Genomic DNA, 12463 nt, shown 5'->3' with positions numbered 1-12463 from the left:
TTTAGGTTTGGCTTTGAAAAACAAAATTCCCAACAACAAGTTTCTGCAAAGCCACCTGCCCCACCTAGACAGTTTTGCTTATCTCAGTGTCATTTCTCTTTGAACCAAAGCATCCTCCGAGCTTTGCAGGGAAGCTTTGAAAACCCAGTAAAACAATGGAAGAATGTTTTATTTATTGATGATTTGATGTTCCCAATGAATGCTTATGCACATCTTGCCAAAGACTGTAAAATACATTGAATTGCAGTAGATGTCGCTGGGCCCTTGGAGAGGTACTGCGTTTTCACTACATGCTCCCATTTTATAGTCAATGGTTCAAGTGTATGTACGGAAATGAGGAGTTGCAAAGCACCAAAGGGCTAACTGCTTCCTTAAGTGGCTTCCATGGAAGCCAATTTGTCTCTGCATAAATTAAAAGCACTGCATCTAAATAAAAGGCTGGTGTGATATGACAAGTTGGCTGAAAAGCTGGGAAAAATACTAGAAAAAAATTGTGACACAGGGAAACCAGGTAGCAAAAGCTTTCATGATACAAAAAGATATTGTGCAAAGTAGTCACAGAATTGGAAGATTCAGTCATCATCTTTGCAAATTTTGCATTTATTTTTTGTCAGTAAGTTTCCTCTGACCATCCAAAAAGCCTTTTATGGAAGTAACATGCCTGCAATTGCATTGGTGACCAGTGATTTTTGGTATTTATTTATTTTTCCTTTCTACCAATAGGATTAATAATACAAACTCTCTCCAGTCTGGCATTTCATGCAAAAAATACTTTTCAATTGGGTCTAACAAGTATTCTTTGCTTACAAAAATTGTACATCAAGTAAATGTTTCTCTAGTGAGGAATCTTTGATCCATTGGTACGTGTACACTCCTCACACAATGAAGAGAAAACTGGAGATTAGAGTTGGTCAGATATTTTTTAACAAAGGTTTGGGGGGGGGTTGGCTGAAAAATGCCGATTCATATAACTGAAACTTCACAGGAAAGGGTTGATTTTTGATGAATTTCCCTACTCGACAAAATGTTGAAACTAAAATTCTGAAATTGTCAAAATCCCAGTCAAGGCAAAAACCCAAAAATGTTGAAAAAAAATTAAGAGAGACATAATGAAAACTAAATGTTTTTAAATGATCAGAATGTTTTTGTTTCAACTGACCCAAACTACAATTTTTTAAATTAGTCAGCTTGTGAAAACGTTGGTGAGTTCGACTTTTTGTCCCGATTGGGAATGGGAAAAATTTTGGAAATCTTTTTTTATTCATGGCAGGGATCTATTTGGGAAACTATTTCCTGCCCAGTTCTGCTGGAGATGAATCAAAGGCATGAGCTTAGATCTGGATTTGGATAGATCCAGTGTCAGGGTTGGGTGGGCGGGGAGCAGTGCTTTAAATCTAGGGGGTTGGCATGGCTGTTATAGAGATAGAAACAAGCCATAATATTGACTCTGAAAGTAGAGTTGCAGAAAAATTATTCTATAGACTAGCTTCTTCGCTTTCTCTGTTTATTTTCCCCAGTGACTTCAAGATCAAATCTACTCTAGTAACAAATCAAGGCAAGACTTTTTCCATCTGATTTTTTTCCCTGTCTTGTTTTTCTTTTATTCAAAGACTCAGATAACATTAATTCTGTGTGGGGTATTGTCGGCTTACAGTGCTGTAAATGGAAGTTAATTTTACACATGCTGAGCGGACAGTGAGAGTCTGGGGGATAAAACAAGAAATGACTCCATCAGCAAATAGCAATAACACTAAACAACAGCAAAAGCTCTTGTATGATAAAAATTAAAGTGCCTGTATGCCTGGGTTCTTGACTGTTTGTTGCTTGTTTGACAAAATATTAATGAAATGACTGATAGCAGAGGAAAAAAGCTTCCAAAGGCACTGTGGTAGATGTGACATTTATAGTATTAATATGTTTTAAAGGTCATCACTGATCATTATCCGGCATCTACCAGAAGTGTTCAGAAAGTTTTTCCCTGTGAACACCCGCGGAGAGGAGTTTAACCTTTAACACATCTCTTAACTTGGCTGCATCTATTAGGATCAGATAATTATTGCTGTGGTTGCTGTTATTGTTATTACTGGTCAGGAATTTTTGTCCCTCCAGAAGTTTCAACATTTTGCAATTAGTTTCCATTCAGAATTGAAACAGCAAGTTGAAATATTGAAAATTGTTTGCAGAGTGAAAAATTCAGAAACTTGTCTGATTAAAAAATGCCAAAATGAAAAATATCAACATTTTGGAGTGAATTACAATGACTCAACATTTTCAAATGGCATTTTCTGTTTTGAACGGCCATTTCAAAGTGTAAAATGTTGTTTCAATTTTTCAATGTTGACTCTAAATGAATGTTTCTGTTTCAATTCTCCTGAAAGAGAAATTGAAAAAAATCATTGAAATTGACATTTTCCCACAGAATGTTTTGATTTTAAGACAAGTGCGTTTTCTGACAGGAATATTTTAACACAAAAAAATGGTGACCAGTTATTTTTATTATTATAAAATGTGCTTGCTCGGATCTGTGTCCAGTTGCTTGTGGGGTATTTTTATCTTTCACATCTTTGTTGGCCACCCTAATAACAGTAGCTTGTCCTTCAGCAGAGACCACTTGAGGCGTAACTCTGTGTATACCCACGCTGTCATGTGGCAGGACAAACTACATAAGCAGTGCAGCCATATCCCACTATTTTAAGGGGCCGTGTCGTGTTTGGCGTCCAACAACCAAAATAAATGAGCATCCCCGAATCATCTGTGAACCCAAGCATCCTGTTCACATCTTGGTGTCAACAAGCTACCTGAATGGGGGTTTCCATTTGTCAGAGGATGCCTGCTGCTGAGGTTAGGCAGGGGAACTAGGATCAGGGTTAGACAGTCTGGTGGTGCAGGGATGTCATTCTATTGAGGATTCTGTGGAGTGTCCCTGTGTGTGGTGGGGATGGGGCTGAGGTCCTGTCGAGATGGGAGAAGTGCTCTGGAATGCTGATTGGCAGTATAACTGTTCAGAGGCCTGGGGGGATGAAAATACTTTCTTCTGGGTGGGCAGATATTCTGGGGTATGCATCCCTGGGGAGGGTTCTGTGGGGCGTGGTTGTGGGGGAAGGAAGGGGGAGGTTTCTGTGGGGTATGGCTTGAGTGGAGAGAAGGGGAGGGGAAATTTCTGCGAGATGTCGGACAGCGGAACAATGGTTCCTCTGTATTTCTCACTGTGGGGACATGGGCTCTTGGGCTGCATCACTACATATGGAGGGAGACAATTCTCTGTCATGATGGAGGGTTGGTTTGCTGTAGCCTATCACCCCGAAATGGGCATTCTGTAAAGCATCATTGGGTCTGTGTGCATGGGGAGGGGATCCTATGGCATGTCACTGAGAATGGGGTAATCCTGGAGTTTGGGGTGAGGGGACTTTGTGTGGAGTGCCCCTGTGCAGATGCAGGGGAGTTGTGAAAGGTTAGTGTGTGGGATGGGGTAGAGGGGCACCAGCAGCCCCTGGACTGGCTGGATATCAGACCCTGCCACCTGACAGGGATATTTACCTTCTGTAATCCTGACAGACAGTAGATGACTGGAAATAGCAAGCACTCACATAGCAGCAGTCCTGGGCCTTGTATGCTTACTGTATGAGATCAGAGGAAAACCAAATATTTGCAAGAAAGTCAATAAATGAAGGCAACTGTCTTTATAGAAATACCCCAGAATAAGGAGAAGTTACAGAGATTCAGGGGCATGTTAACATATTAAACCAATGCACCTCTAACAAGTCCACACCATTGCTGCTTAAGAAGGTGTGTCACTGGCAAGAAGAAAGCTTTTTGGGAATTAAAAAGAGCATAGATGCTGCAATATTTTGATGTTAGCAGTGCAGAGCCTAAACGCTCAGTAGATGCCTACCTATATAGTTTGGTGGTTGTCCCTCTGCAAGATGATTGCCCGGTGGTCTCATTGCAGGAATTACTGAATGAAATTATATGCTCTGGGTTAAGCAGGAGGAAAAAGTAGATGATCATATTTGTCCTAGCTGCCCTTAGAATCTATGCTTCCAAAGTACTGATTGAAACACACCAGAACTATGCTCAGATTGAAAACAAAAAAGAAATTGGGTTAGGTGTGAGTGGTTTCATGAATACACTTATGAGCAGAAATCACTCAAGGCTGAAACAGACCATTAAACCATTGGTCTGTTCATAGCACTGCCTAGACTTCAGAAAGTGATCATGAAATTGCAAAAGTACTCGTTAAAGTGTGAAATACAGGCCCGTAAAGAGCGCCTCGTTGCAGACATCCTTTCAAGAGAGCTACTAAATATTCCGCAAGGATTTGCAGGATGAGGAGTGTGAAGTAAATATGACTCAAGTACTACCTATTTCCAAAACGCAATTTGACGCACACAGACTAGACACTCAGAATCGCCCAAACTTACAACAGTTGGAGAGCTAGGCCTGGTCTACTCATGAAAATTGTGCTGCTCTCACAATACCAGTACAGTTAAAATGGTACAATCCCCTCTTGTGTGAACATAGCTGTATCCGTATAAAAATGCATTATATCAGCACAGTTTACTCCTAGCATCTGAAGGACTGTTATAACTGTGTCCATGCTATAGGTTGCACCCACTTAACTATTTTGGTAGAAAATCGCCTCCTGAGTGACATAGTTATACTGGTACAAAGATTGTGTACAGCAGGCCTGATTCGAGAGGGATAGACAAATGAAAAGCCCAGGTACCTTCAAGCATAAGAACATATTGTGACAACAGAGGTGAAGTTGCTGCATGTGAGGGATGGGAAAGGATTCAGGCTCATGTTTCGCTTTGGTCCCTCAGTTGCCCTCATTGCCTATTGCAAGTTCTCCCTTCCTTGGGGTGGGAAACACAGACCCTGGTACCTAACTAGGCCCCTGTGGGTCGGGAGCCTCATTGACTCGCTCTTCATCCATGGATGACCAGCCGGAATTTCTGAGACACCTCACAGCTTTCTTAGAAGTGAAAAAGAGTAAAAGCGTAGAGTTAACAGATTATTTACAAGCAAAACAAATTTAAACATACATGTCTTATGGCTAGGATCAAGCATTTGCTATACGCCTACCAGCCAGTCCACCTATCTTCTGTTACCTCAGAGAGAGCATGTTTCTCTCTTTGTCATCTCTTGGGCTACATCCTCACTGCTAAAAGAGATGTGCATTTCTAGCAAGATAACTAATGCCTGTGATCTCGCTATAGAAAACCCACCTTTTGGTGGCCTAAGTTTTTCATGCAGGGCTCACTGTACCTGCCTGTCTGTCTTTAGTGTCCTCCTCCTCCTTGATCTCAGGATCCATTACCATATTCAGCGGGTCTCTGCCTTCCCCTTCCTCTCAGGCCACATCTGGTGTGAGCCCTCCATGCATATTCTTTTGTCTCAAACTGGTTTTTCCTGACAGCCAGGACTTCTAGCTGGGCAGACTACATGAATGGCAGCTCCATTGTTAGGGTGGTTAGACTCACTAAACCCTCTTGGATTGTAATCACTGCCCTGATTACCATATCTCTGTGGAGGAGGGTTGAAACTGTCTGGGAGATAGGGTTCTTCTGAACCCCTCCTATGCCATACAATCTTAGAAGTCGAGTGCAGAAATCATATTTTAGATACAGATCAAAATATACTATTAATGGGATGTCGCGTCATAGTACAAACACAACATAAGCTTGCTAAACATAATCTGCAGCACTGAGAAATCTGAGAACAGCACCGGAGATGTCCTGGTCTGGTGGTCATGAAGGCTGCCCCTGCAGATATAGTGTGCGTATGAAATCTGCACTGAATTCAGGGAACAGAATGTAAAAGAACCAATCCTGTGTGTCAAGCTCTTATCCGAGGTGGGGAGGTTCTATCGTAAATGGGGGATTTCTGGATTGTCATTGTGTATGTGTGAACGGGAATAGTGTCTGTGATGTATAACCGTGCAGGGACAAAGTGGTTTTAAAGGGTATGTCTACACTGCAGCTGGGAGGTATCATTCCAAGTGCAGGTAGACAGATTCGGGCTACGTCTGCTCGAGCTCGTGTGGATATTACTGCAGGGGCAGTGGCTCCAGCTAATTGTCCAAGCCCACCCGACTCCCTGGGTCCGAGCTCGGGGCAGCTGGCCTGACCAGCCACCTGTGCTGCAAAGTCCATGCTGCTATTTTTAGCGTGCTAGCTGGAGCTGAGCTAGCGCAAGTCTGTGTGCACGCACCGGGAATCACATCTCCCAGCTGCACTGTACACAGACCCAGAGGGTCACTGTGTAGGGAATGGGGGAATTCTGCAGAGTATGTTGTCATGCTCTGCAGCACTCGGTTTCAGTGGAGTGTCACTGTCTGCAATGTTGCTGTAGCTGGGTTGGTCCCAGGATATGAGGGAGACAAGGTAGGTGAGGTCACATCTTTGACTGGACCAACTTCTGCTGGTGGAAGGGAGAAGTTTTCGAGCTCCACAGCGGAGTTCCATGTTGCTCAAAAGTTTGTACCTTCCATCAGCTGAAGTTGGTCCAATACAAGATATTACCTCACCTGCCTTGTTTTTCTTGTATTCCATTTCAGCCACTCTTCCAGGCATTACCTCGCACTCCCTCCAGCAGCATGTCTGTGGAAGAGACCATTATATATTCATCATGTAATTCATTATGAAGATTTTTCCTCCTACTCTTTTTGTTGTTTATTTAGATTTTATTTTAAATGAATTGAAAAATCACTGGAGACTTCTACAGTAGAAAAATGTGTCAGGAATTTTTTTTTAATGTCATCATTTTGAAATTTCCTCAACACGTTTCAATTGCTGAAAAAAATTGACCACTGTATAGCTGGTCAAAAAATATTCAGAACAAATTGTTGGAGGGAGTGTTTGAGGGGGGCGGGTCAAAAATCAAATTTTAAATGAAGCTTTTTCTCAAAAATTCAAAATTTGGGACACTTAGACCAGCTCTATTGAGCCGTTACATGAGAATTGATTAGTTCCGAAAATGAGGACCAGTGCTGAACGCAGAGCGTGAGCCTCTCCCTTTGGGCCCAGTTCACCATTGTCCCAATCACAGGACAATGAACAGCCCCAGGGCTGAGAGGCCCTCGACAGCTCTACCAGATCCCCTCCAGGAAGCGTTCCATGGTGACTGAGGGGTGTGTTCAGGGTGAGAGAAGGTGACTGGAGTGTTCTCGCAGCCTCTTGATTGGGTGCAATAGGCTGGGTGCGATTTAGAGCAGACATCAGGTCTTCTCTAACTGGCACTGGGGACAAACCAGACCCTAAAAGCCAAATGACAGAGGAGGTTCAAACTGCCTCCCCTCCGTCCCCACTCTAGTAGAGGATGGATATATTACGGGGGCTTTTGAAGACGTGGCCATGACTCAGGAGTTCGGGATCGGGCCTAAGCTTTTTTGCAGTTTGTTGCAACTCAAGCTGAAGCTGGTCTTAAATATATATATCAGTTGTATTTCAACTTCTGGAAATGTCACCTTCCACTTTAGAAATCCATTTAATGGCATCCTAATTACCTGCACCTGGTAGAGTTAATTACTCTCAGCAAGATGAAAATTTGGGCCGGGGGTGGTGGGAGGTGGCAGTGCTCACAAAGCTCTAGGAGCTGATGGCCACACTTACATCTAAAATGCACTTAGCGAAGGAAGTTAGGTGACTCACCATAGAAACAGCTCAACAAACAGTTTGAGCAACATGAAGTTAAGCAACTGCACTCTGGTTCTTGCACATATTCCATGGCAACCAAGATGCTGCAATCAGTGAACAATGGGAAACTTCGGAAAATGCTCTTCCCTGCTATCTCATCTTCCATTTGGAGAGGTGATGAGGGGAACAGGAGGTTCATGGGAAAAGAATATTTAAATGATAAAATATGATTGGAAGAATAATAGTGAATTTCAATTGTACAGAACAAATAATAATCCATTGGATTTCCAGGTAGTCCCTTCAATCCAAGGATTTCCAAATGCATTATAAACATTGAATGCCAGCTTTATCCATCCATTTGTCAGTACCTCACACAAGGACTTGTTATGCCTTCTTCTATGCAAGCACCTTCCTCAACTCATCCACAAGCTCAGTACTCTCTTGGTGTTTGAGTTCCCTTCTCTTGAGATGCCTACAGGAAACTTGCTGATTATTTGTAACCTGCGGATTATCTGCCAATCTGATTCAAAAAGGGAATCAACATACACACACACTTTGCCAGTGTGTTATGTTATGAATATATTTCACAGCCCTTTTTAGTTATTAGGCCACTGGAGGATAATAGTCTACTACTGCTACTACTACCAGAGAGCAGAGCTACTCCTTTAGCTCAAGTGAGAGGAAGTGTCAATGCTGTTTAATATATAGGTTGGTTTGGCAGAATGTGATTGTTTATTTTTAAGCATTTTAAATATTTAAATTTTCATAGTTGCACAAAATTATGGGGCAGAGTCAGTAGACATTGAAATGTAATGACAGTAGACATTGAAATTCAAAAAGTTATAGCTTTATAAACTGTTACTAGAAATCGTCAACATCACATGTCAAAATACACAGCGTAAATATACTTAAATCAACACATCAGACCTGTTTTAGTAGTTATTTGCTAGTCCACCTGCAACAAGCCTAATTCAAAAGTCTAGATCACTGGATTTTGACTCTAATAAGTCTCAAGGAGCATTTTTCTTACTTTGCCTATCTATAAATTTTGATTATTATTGATGGAAATATTTTTTCACCGGTTTGTGCATGTACAGTGAAATCGACATAACTGCCATTTACCAAACAAAATCAAAACCTTCCAAGCCTATGTATAAAGGACGCTGCACCGGGAGTCAGGAGAGCTGGCTTTAGTTCCCAGCACTGTCATTCAGTTGCTATGTGGTGCCGAGCAATTCATATCACTGATCTGTTACCCCTCCCACCTTTTCTCTGTCTTGCGTATGTAGACTGTGAGTTCTTTAGGGCAGGAACAGTCTCTTAGCATGTTCTTTGTATTGTGTCTTGCACAGTGGACTCTCCCAATCAAGATGCTACAATAGTAAAAATGTTAACTAATAACACAGAGAAACGTAGGGCCCAATTCTGTCCTCTCATACAGGAGCAAAACTATCTTTTAAAGCTGATCAAAAAATTTTCATCAAAACATTTTTTCACCGTTTTGTTTGTGTGTGTGTGTGTGTGTGTAAAATGTTCTGGGTTTTTGAAAGATAAACTGGAAAGCAAAACGAAAATATACTTGGTAAAATGTTTGGGTTTTGGTTAAAAAATCAAAATAAAAAAATCAAGTTTTGGTTTTCAGAAACTGAACATTTTAACCAAAAACCGTTTTGTTTTGCTTTGTTTTTTTGTTTGACCAAAAATGGTGTTGAAATCTAAAAGTATTTTCTAGATTATTTGTTTGTGTTTTTTTCCCCCTGCAAAACTGAAAAATTTTCATGGAAATTTTCAAAAAAAGTGAGGATTTGGGGGTTGGGGGGTGGTTGTTTAATTTCCCATGGAAAATACTTGGCATTTTTATTGGAGGGTTTTAACAGAACATCTCTGATGTGGGCAAAGCTTGTGTTAGCCATTTTAAACTGTTTATAATGCTTTATGAGGACTCAAAAATGTGAAGTTGCTGGTTAGATTAGGCTTTATTCACCTCAGTGGGAAATCCTTTGAGGATCAGAGATGTCCTTTTTTATGCTGTAATCTCAATTGTTGGTTTTGAATTAGTAACAGAGACTTTTTTATTTTGATAGCCTATTTTCCCAAACATGTTCCAATCCAGTCAGGGGATGTACATGGTTAGATCTTTCTAATAACTTGCTGGAGGTGTTTTTTCCATGGAACACGGGGTTTTGTGGAGCTCAGTGACCTATGACTCCCTGAAGTGGTGTCCTTTGCAAGAGTGGCTTTTACACAGAACTTTATGTTGCCACTCCAGAAAATTATTACATCTAAGATGAGAAGCCCTGGATCTGTTTCACAAGCACCAGTATAGGGGAGCTTTGTTAAATAACTCCCCAGTGTGCTGCACATCACTGTTATCAGTGATAACATATCATTTGTGCATTCTCTGGATACACGGTTGGCTGAGTATTGAATTCCCTGATTCGAATGGTTCTGGATTCCATACTTAGAGCTTGTATCGACGGCTGCTGATTTATTCCCCCGGTGGTGGACAGAAGTTTCTGGCCAACAACAGAGAAAGAAGTTCCTTTAATTTCTGTTTTGGACGAATTATAACCATTTAGTTTTCGTTTTATACTTCCTCCCAAGTGCTTGATTGGGTGACACTGCAAATACCATTCTCCCTTGTCATTACACGTACACAAACGTGTGCATGAAACCAGCAAATATCGCAACACAGTATCTTTATGTCTCAAAACAGAATCACAGAGTAATAGGCAGGGAAAGCTGATGCTGTCATGGGTGATGCTAAAAAGCTTGGGAGTGAACTTGTTTAAATGGGGACAGGATGCCACTTTGCTTCTTATGGGAGAGCTGAAAGAGCTGATTGACTGAAGAAAGCGACTGATGCAATGCAAAGAAAATTAACCAGTTGATGAGGCTGTTTCTGGAGACAGAAAGGATTGAGAGATCCGAGGAACGAGCAGGAACGTGGTTTTCAGGTTCATTTAAAAGAGGTGGGTGAATTGGGCTGGTTGACCTTTTCCTGAGATATTTTATATTCTTATGTTCAAAGACTTTTCCTCTGTAGTAGCTCTGCAGGTGCCACTCCTGTGGCGTCCATAGAAGTGGTGGTGAGTGTGATAATACACTGTTTTTATTCATTGGGTAGTGCTGCACAATCCCCTGGTCTCTTCTTCAGTCTGCCAGACACAAGGTATGCGTTCCATCCTGCACCATGGCAGTGGAAATGAGCCCACAGAAACACATTATCCAATTGTTTTGCACTTTTGTAACCTAAATAGAGATTTCCAGACACTGAGATAATTTTATGTCTGGGTACATGATGTAGAAACCCAGAATAATCACATGTGCCTAGGGGAAAATATTCCCCAAATTGTGATGAGCAGGTTTAGTTCCATAACAGGGCTCAATAAAGAATGCATCCCTGCAAACTCCCAGGGGTTGAATGTGGGGGGACTTGGAGGGGAAGCTTGAGACTTATTGTGTTCACTGTTTGGCTCTGAAAACTTGAGTATAAGTCCCAAAACTGAGAAGTGTTTGAAGGCCTGCTGTCTTAGTCCTTTGTGAATATTTGTCTGTATCATCAAAGCATCTTACTCCTGGTGCCTTTTGCACAGGAGAAACCCAAGAGCGGAAATATTAATGGCATAGAGGGTCCCAGAAAAGAAGAGCCTATCCCAGGAAAGGATTGAGGCGCATAGGCAAAGTGATAGGAGCCCCAGGACTGCAGGGTTACTGGTCAGGGTGGAGGAGAATTGGCAGAGAATTGGGAAGGTGGAAATCATATCAACATGTTCAGGAACTTTACCCACATGCAACCAGGACTCCCAGAGGTAACATTGCCTCAGGTTTTTCTAAAATGTGTGGGCACATCTGCATTTAAATGTGTGTGTGTGTGTATGTGTGTAAAAGTCACTGTTTGAAAGCAGCTGTCTCAGCTTTTATCACAGAATTTATTTTAAAACCTCCTCAGTGCTGCGACAGTCTCTGGGCTCTGTGTGCTGGAGACATAAAGTTGCATATAGGGTCTTTCCCCCCACCACCACCTTCATTTCATGACTTGCTCTATTTAAGAGAGATGTTCCAGTCAGGCAAGTGCCTCCCAAGGCTAATTGAGTTTGTTGTGGTCCACAGCGTAGACCACAAAGGTGCACCCAGGAGGTTCTGTAGTCATTCGTGTAACTACTGCGGTCTTCGTTGGGAGAAACTAATTTCTTTAGCTTCCCTTGAGATCAGTAGATGCACTGAGGCAAACCATGATCTTGAGCTAACAGTATGCCTTGTCCAGAGCGCAGAGTGGAATCTACATTAGAATCTCAGAGGAAGAGGCTGGGTGGCTGAGCAGATAAAGCTCTCAAGGGGCTACTTTGCAGGCTCCATCTTCAGAGGCCATCTTGGTAATTCTTGGTAATTCTCGGTAATTCTCTAGAGCACCATGGTTCCTGTGATTGGGAGACAGGGAGTCCATAACAAGTGACTGTTCCTGGACTCATGGATGGTACCTTTCACCACATCACCGGGAAGAGGTGAACTATGTCCATAAGTCAGGAGGGGTTCATCTTGTAGTGTTACAGCAGGGCGGGGCAGGGGGGGTGCATGCGCGCATAAACAACCTACTTTTAAGAGGTTGATCCAATTATGATGCCCATAAGGTAATTCTGGATTATTTCCTAGCCCAGGAAAGTCGTTGCTTACCCTCAGATCCAAAGGCTGAGCAGTAATGATTCAACAGCAGCAATGATACTTTGATCCTCTGATAAAAGGCCCCCGTAGAAGTGCAAAGTGTTTTAGCATCTGTCGTTGGAGGACTTCAAAACACTTTATGAACACTAATTAATTCTCACAAT

The 12463-nt window shown here is 42.0% G+C and overlaps 1 protein-coding gene across 5 annotated transcripts in view; it reads left to right on the top strand.

The window, feature by feature from the left end:
• Positions 1 to 12463, top strand: part of GRIA1 (glutamate ionotropic receptor AMPA type subunit 1) — a 200852-nt gene that overhangs the window by 150017 nt on the left and 38372 nt on the right. The gene's annotated exons all lie outside the window — the stretch shown is intronic.

Source organism: Chelonia mydas, chromosome 8, assembly GCF_015237465.2.
Source record: "Chelonia mydas isolate rCheMyd1 chromosome 8, rCheMyd1.pri.v2, whole genome shotgun sequence".
Classification (NCBI taxonomy): domain Eukaryota; kingdom Metazoa; phylum Chordata; order Testudines; family Cheloniidae; genus Chelonia; species Chelonia mydas.
Note: the sequence above shows the minus strand (reverse complement) of the source record. Positions and strands in the feature narration are given on the sequence as shown.